The sequence below is a fragment of the Garra rufa genome, chromosome 10 (genome assembly GCF_049309525.1).
Source record: "Garra rufa chromosome 10, GarRuf1.0, whole genome shotgun sequence".
Classification (NCBI taxonomy): Eukaryota; Metazoa; Chordata; class Actinopteri; order Cypriniformes; family Cyprinidae; genus Garra; species Garra rufa.
The window spans coordinates 39,637,502-39,644,360 of NC_133370.1; the positions used below are offsets into that span (position 1 = coordinate 39,637,502).

Consider the following 6,859-nt stretch of genomic DNA (forward strand, 5'->3'; position numbering starts at 1 on the left):
ACCCATATACCTCCACTTGTTACCAGTGTTTTTTCTACAACCACTATGCACGTGCAGCTGCAAGTGGCTTAACTGTGACGTCTACTCTAAATTGGTCTATAGAACCCCATTCTCCAACCTACCCACCCCATCCCGAAGAACACGCATGACATACTTTTTTGAAAATAAAAACTTTGCTTCAAAATTTGGCTTTACAGTATAGGTGTGTGCAGTTTACATATGTGTGTGTTGGGGTTGAACATACTTAAATTTGTTCAGTCTGTAGTTTGAATCAGAGAACAGCTTGACTAATGATTGTCCTGGGTGATTGTAGCTCAGATCTAGCTCTCTCAGGTGTGTGGGGTTTAAACTCAGAGCTGAAGCCAAATAACAACAGCCTTCCTCTGTCACCATACAACCAGATAATCTACAAACACACACAAACACTCAATATCACATCATATGTGACTGGTGATAATGATAAACTGATTCATACACAGGAGCATTAAAGGGATAATTCACCCAAAAATGACAATTGTTATTCTTTACTCACCTTCAAGTTGTTAAAAACCTTGTATGAGTTTCTTTATTTCGCTGAACACAAAAGAAGATATTTTGAAGAATGTGGCAAACCAAATAGTTTGTGGTCTTAGCTGACTTCCATATAGTGTTTTTCCCATACTGTGGAAGTCAATGGGGACCAACATTCTGTGCTTGCTTGTGGGTTCTGCTGAAAATCCCAAACCTTAGTATGTTGAGTTGGCAGTGTGAACTTTTGAGTGCATCTGACAGAAGCTTCACTCCTGAATCCTGCAGGTCATTGTTACTTAGGTCCAACTCTCTTAGTGAGGAGTTTGATGATTGTAGTGATGAAGACAAACTTTCACAACACTGACCAGTGAGATTACAGTCAGCAAGTCTATAACACAGAATGAATTAAGGTTCAATAAAGAGGAAATGGTGGGTTAAAATATTGTTTTGTGTTCTGCACATTGCATTCATCATCTCACTGATCATCTTCATCAGACGTTTAACTCTGAATACTGACTGACAATCAAACCAAACCTATATGAATTAGTCTGATACTATGAACATGTTTTGTTACATCAGCATGACACAGCCTATATTTCTTTTGCCAATATTAACGCCAAAGGTGTGGATTCAAGTCCCAAAAAAGACACTTACTGATAAAATGTATAACACACAACTGCACCCATGAAGAAATCTGATAATAAATGTAAACATAATGCAATACAGCAGGAATGTCCCCTCCCTTATTTATTTTTTTTTTTTTAACTAAAATGTTATTTATAAACAACAGGCTGGAGCAAATACAAACACAAAGCCTTAACCCATTTGTGCCCATATTTTTCTGAATGGTTTCATGCATAAAGTCATGTTAGTAGTGTCCTGCAAATGTTCTGCATTTATTTTCCCCAGGTTTTAGTTGTTGTTGTTTTTTTTTCTTGAAAATTGTATTTGAATGTGCGGCAACTATAGTTGCTGGTGGGCAAATATGTTGTATGCACCCCTTCAATGTCAAATTGGAATAAAAGGAAAACATTTGGCATCAAATGCAAAATAACTGCTTTCAACACCCTGCTGAAAAAGGGAACTCATCCAGGAGTGTTGACTTTTCACCGACTCCCAACTTTTGAGCCTGATCGACTGAAGTTATGTTTGCTTGTTCTTTGTCACGCACCGGCTGTTTTGAACACATAGTTGGACATTGCGGTGGATCAGAGGTAAAAAATTATATAAACTGCAGTTTTTTGCACAGACTGATTGTTTGGTGTCTTAAAGGAGTAGTCCACTTTCAGAACAACAATTTACAGATAATTTACTCACCCCCCTGTCATCCAAGATATTTATGTCTTTTTTTCTTCAGTCGTCAAGAAATTATGTTTTTTGAGATAAACATTTCTGGAAATTTCTCCATATAATGGACTTGAATGGTGCCCCGATTTTTGAATCTTCATAATGCCGTTTAAATGCAAATTCAAATGGCTGTAAACAATCCCAGCCGACGAAGAAGGATCTTGTCTACCGAAACGTTCGGTCATTTTCTTAAAAAAAAATATTTTTACATACCTTTTAAGCACTGAAACTTGTCCAGCACTAGGGCTTGTAGTGCGCGTTCCCAACTTTACGTACTGCGTCCACCGTGCTCTGCAACGCAGCGAATGCTTGAAGCAGTCCCATCACCTTACTTGCCGATTGTTTGTAACAGTGGAACAGATGTGGTCCAGTCGTGACAGCACTGAGATTCCTGCTCCGCTGGAAATGGCTGGCATTTTCCACACTTGCACCACCATCTTGTCTCGTTTGAACACGGTCTGCCCGCGGCTGTCGCGGTTTTCTCTCTCTGACAGAGTTCATCGTCTGTGTATTCCGGCTCAAAATGGTAGGAAATGGTGAAAAACTCCATCTCATGTGCTCCTCCAGCTTCAAAGTCGTACGACATCGTTGTACTTTATGTTGTACCTTGTTGCTAAAGCGTATTTGATTGCATTGCACTTCTCTCTTCTCAAGTTTGCTTTGTAAACACTGGGTCTGTAGTTTCACATACGTCACGCGTGACCTTTCGACGTGAGTATGTAAAGTCGGGAACGCGCACTACAAGCCCTAGTGCTAGACAAGTTTCAGTGCTTAAAAGGTATATAAAAATATATTTTGACCGAAACATTTCGGTAGACAAGACCCTTCTTCGTCGGCTGGGATTGTTTACAGCCATTTGAAACTGCATTTAAACGGCATTTTGAAGATTCAAAAATCGGGGCACCATTCAAGTCCATTATATGGAGAAATGTCCAGAAATGTTTATCTCAAAAAACATAATTTCTTGACGACTGAAGAAAAAAAAGACATGAACATCTTGGATGACAAGGAGCTGAGTAAATTTATCATAAATGATCCATTTTAATATATGAATTTATTTTCCCAATTTGAATGGTTTCAGCTGGCATCTTTAATTTCATATGTGAATTTCATAATTTGAAGTGAATCTTTATCAGGTTTTATTACCTCAGTATGTTGAGTTGACAGTGTGAACACTTAAGTCCATTAGACAGAAGTGTCACTCCTGAATCCTGCAGGTCATTGTTACTTAGGTCCAGCTCTCTCAGTGAGTTTGATGATTGTAGAGATGAAGACAAACTTTCACAACACTGACCAGTGAGATTACAGCCAGCAAATCTGTAACACAGGATGCATTATGTATCAATAAAGAGAAGATAGCGGCTCGAAATAGTTTAAAAATATTAATATTAATTACATGTCTAATATTCTATTCTTTTGAAATAAAAATAATTTGATTTACTGTGTAAGCATAAGTAACCAAGAACTCAGACTAAAAAAACAGCTTTATCTGATATTGTTGGTTTTGTGAAAGATGTAATTCATTAGTAGCTATATTAGCACATTACCAAACACATTTACATGCCAGCAATGTATATTCAGTGTATATAAACCAGGAAACAGTTTATAACACAACAGCAAAATGTTTATCAATGTGTATTATCCCTATAAATCTAACCTGTAGAAAGCATAAGATGCAAGTGGATTTCAGGGGAAAATAATTGTACAAATGTACATATGCACATAGGTCATGATCCTCCTTCTAAGACTCCGTCCACACGAAGCCGGTGCGTTCCCTATCCGATAATTTTTTTTCCTCGGTATAAAAAAAAATTCCGTAAACACGAAACCACTGAAAACGGTGTAGTATATATGCCATACCAGTGTGGGGTGCTGTAATTCGGCCATAGAGATACGCTATACACAGAGAAGAAGACTTTGAGTATGCGCATAACCTTGCGCGCTGTATACGAACTAAGAAGAAGAAGACAAAGATGGCGAACATTATCGCTTGTTGCTCATAGCCGTTGCATAGAAGCAATATATTTTGCTGTAATAAAGCTAGTAGGCTTAGTAGCAAAACGAACACAATCATGTAGTCCGCCATTATTGTTGTTGCTGTTACGTGTGACGCAGCTGACACGTGATGTGATGACATCATCGTGTCACAAAATATACGGATTGGCTGTACACACGAAACCGCGAAGGTGTCGTTTTCAGATTTATCCACTTTGGGACCCGGTTTCAAAAAATAGGGGATTCAGTCTTCTAAAACGCCGGATCCGTGTGGATGAAACGCCAATACGATAAAAAAATGTATACGTATACAGTGAAACGCGTCTCCGTGTGGACAGGCCCTAAGTTACACATGCTGTCTGGAGTAGGGAAGGATAAACACTTTTGCCATTAAAACAGGTTTGCCCTCTTCATGTAGTTTTTGATTCCCTTTAAATTATTAAAAACACTGTTACGATTTGAGGATGTTATTGTGTCTTAACAAAACAGACACATTCTTTTTCATCTACAATCACATAAAATAATACTCATAGAGCTTTTCTGCAGTTTAGTACAGCTGGTATCAGCCTCCTTCTGCCCTCATCTGATGTGTTGTATTTCTTCAGATCAAACTCATCCATAACCTCCTCTGATATCTGAAGCATGTAGGCAATTGTTGAGCAGTGAGCAGAAGACAGTTGATTCAATGAGTGATTCTCTAATTTCACAAACTCCTGAATATCTCTGTACAGAGTCTGGTCATTCATCTCCAGCAGACAAAGAAACAGATTGATGCATCTGTCAGCTGAAAGGCGTTCATCACCCTTGAGTTTGTTTTTAATGAACTGTGTGATTCTGTTGATAATACCTAAACTGTTCACTGTGTTTGTCAGTATGTTCTTTAAGAGTCTTTGATTGGACTCCAGTGTGATACCCAGGAGGAACCGTAGGAAAAGATCAAGGTGTCCATTTTCACTCTGTAAGGAGTTATCAATTGCTGCTTTTAGTAGCTCATACAGAGAGTCGTCCTGTCTGTACCACTGATATTGTTTTTTATTTAGAAACAACTGTAGTGATTTCTCATTATTGACAACATGTGAGTAAAACATAAAGAAAGCAGCTAGGAACTCCTGAAAGCTCAGATGTATGAAGCTGTAGACTTTCCTCTGATGAATCATAGATTCCTCCTTAAAGATCTGAGTGCAAATCCCAGAATACACTGAGGCGTCACTGACGTCTATGCCACTCTCTCTCAGGTCCTCCTCATAGAATATCACACTGCCCTTCATCAGCTGTTTGAAAGCCAGTTTGGCAAGTTTCAAAGGCATGTGTCTATTGGACTCCTGAAGTTTCTCTGGATCTCTCTCATCATACTTATGATTCCTCATGTTTATCTGAGTGAGAAGGAAGTGGATGTACATTTCAGTCAGAGTTTGAGGGATTTCTTCAATGTCATCTTGTTTCAGGACATTGTGAAACACAGTGGCTGAGATCCAGCAGAATATGTGACACATGATGTGGAGGCTTCTTGATTTTCTAATGTGTGAGATGATTCTGTTGGCTTGATTTTCATGGCTTATTTTCTTCCTGAAATATTCCTCCTTCTGAGGCCCATTGAATTTCGGTCACACGGTTGATGTATTTTGAGGGGATCTGATTGGCTGCTGCTGGTCTAGATGTGATCCAGATCAGAGCAGAGGGAAGTAGCTTTCCTATAATTAGGTTTGACATTAATACAGCCACTGATGAAGACTCATTTACATCGGAAACATTCTGTCTGTCTGAAAACAGTGTAATTCTACTTTCATCTAGACCATCAAAGATGAACACAACTTTACACTCCTCATAAATCTTTGAGTCCAGATCTTGAAGTTCAGGATGCAATTCTAGCAGAAGTTTGTAAAGACTGTACTGGTGATCTTTAATCAAGTTCAGCACTCGAAATGGAAGCACAAACATGAAATCTACATCCCGATTGGCTTTTCCCTCTGTCCAGTCCAGAATGAACTTCTGTACAGAGACAGTTTTTCCAATTCCAGCGATGCCTTTAGTAAGAACAGTCTTGATTTTATCTTTCTCCACACATCCTGGTTCATGTAAGTCTTTGAAGATGTCATTGCAGTAAATTGGAGTGTCTTGTGTTCTGGGTGTTTTCTCCATCTGTAACACCTCATGTTCTTCATTCACTCTCTCCCTCTATAATGTATAGCTGTGTGTAAATCATGTTCAGAAGGGTTTTGTTCTCTTGTAGATTGATTCCTTCAAATATGCTCTCATACTTGTTTTTAATGCTGGTTTTGTATTGGTCTTTGACTCTCTGCAGGGCTATGTCATGCTGTCTGATGGAGGTCTGATGGACGAAGTCAGCGCAAGTCAGACTGGGTGTCACTGTTGTAACCACATCATCTCTCATCATTCTGCAGAAACAGTGAGATGAACAGAGAAACTCTGGCACAATGAACTGACAATCCAACACAAACTTAATTCAGTAAATCCATTCTCTTAGTATTTAGTCTCTGTTCTAGTGCTCATTAAGATAATACCTGACAACGGTATGGTATTTGAACATCATTGTGGACCAAGTGCACCCATTCATGGCAACTGTGTTTATTGCCAGTGATGGCCATTACTAATACGATAATGTGCCATGCCACACTGCCAGAATTGTCAAGGAGTGGTTTGAGGAACCTCATGGTGAATTTTTGGACCTGATAGACCTGTTGTTGACATTATGGTAGATACCCCAGGAGACCTATCAACACCTTGTCGAATCAATGCCTCTCCTAGTGCCTGCTGTTTTTTGGGCTGAAATAAGGTCCCACAGGTTATTAGACAGAAGAACTGTGGTCAGGCTTAAAGGGATAGTTCACCCAAAAATGAAAATTTGATGTTTATCTGCTTACCCTCAGGGAATCCAAGATGTAGGTGACTTTGTTTCTTCAGTAAAACATAAACAAAGATTTTTAACTCAAACCGTTGCAGTCTGTTAGGCATATAATGGCAGTGGATGGGCACAAAACCTTTAAAA

General features: G+C 39.0%; 1 pseudogene; it reads right to left on the reverse strand.

Annotated features, from left to right (window-relative positions):
- Positions 1-213: 213 nt before the first annotated feature.
- Positions 214-6,524, reverse strand: LOC141344571 (NLR family CARD domain-containing protein 3-like; annotated as a pseudogene).
- Positions 6,525-6,859: the final 335 nt, after the last annotated feature.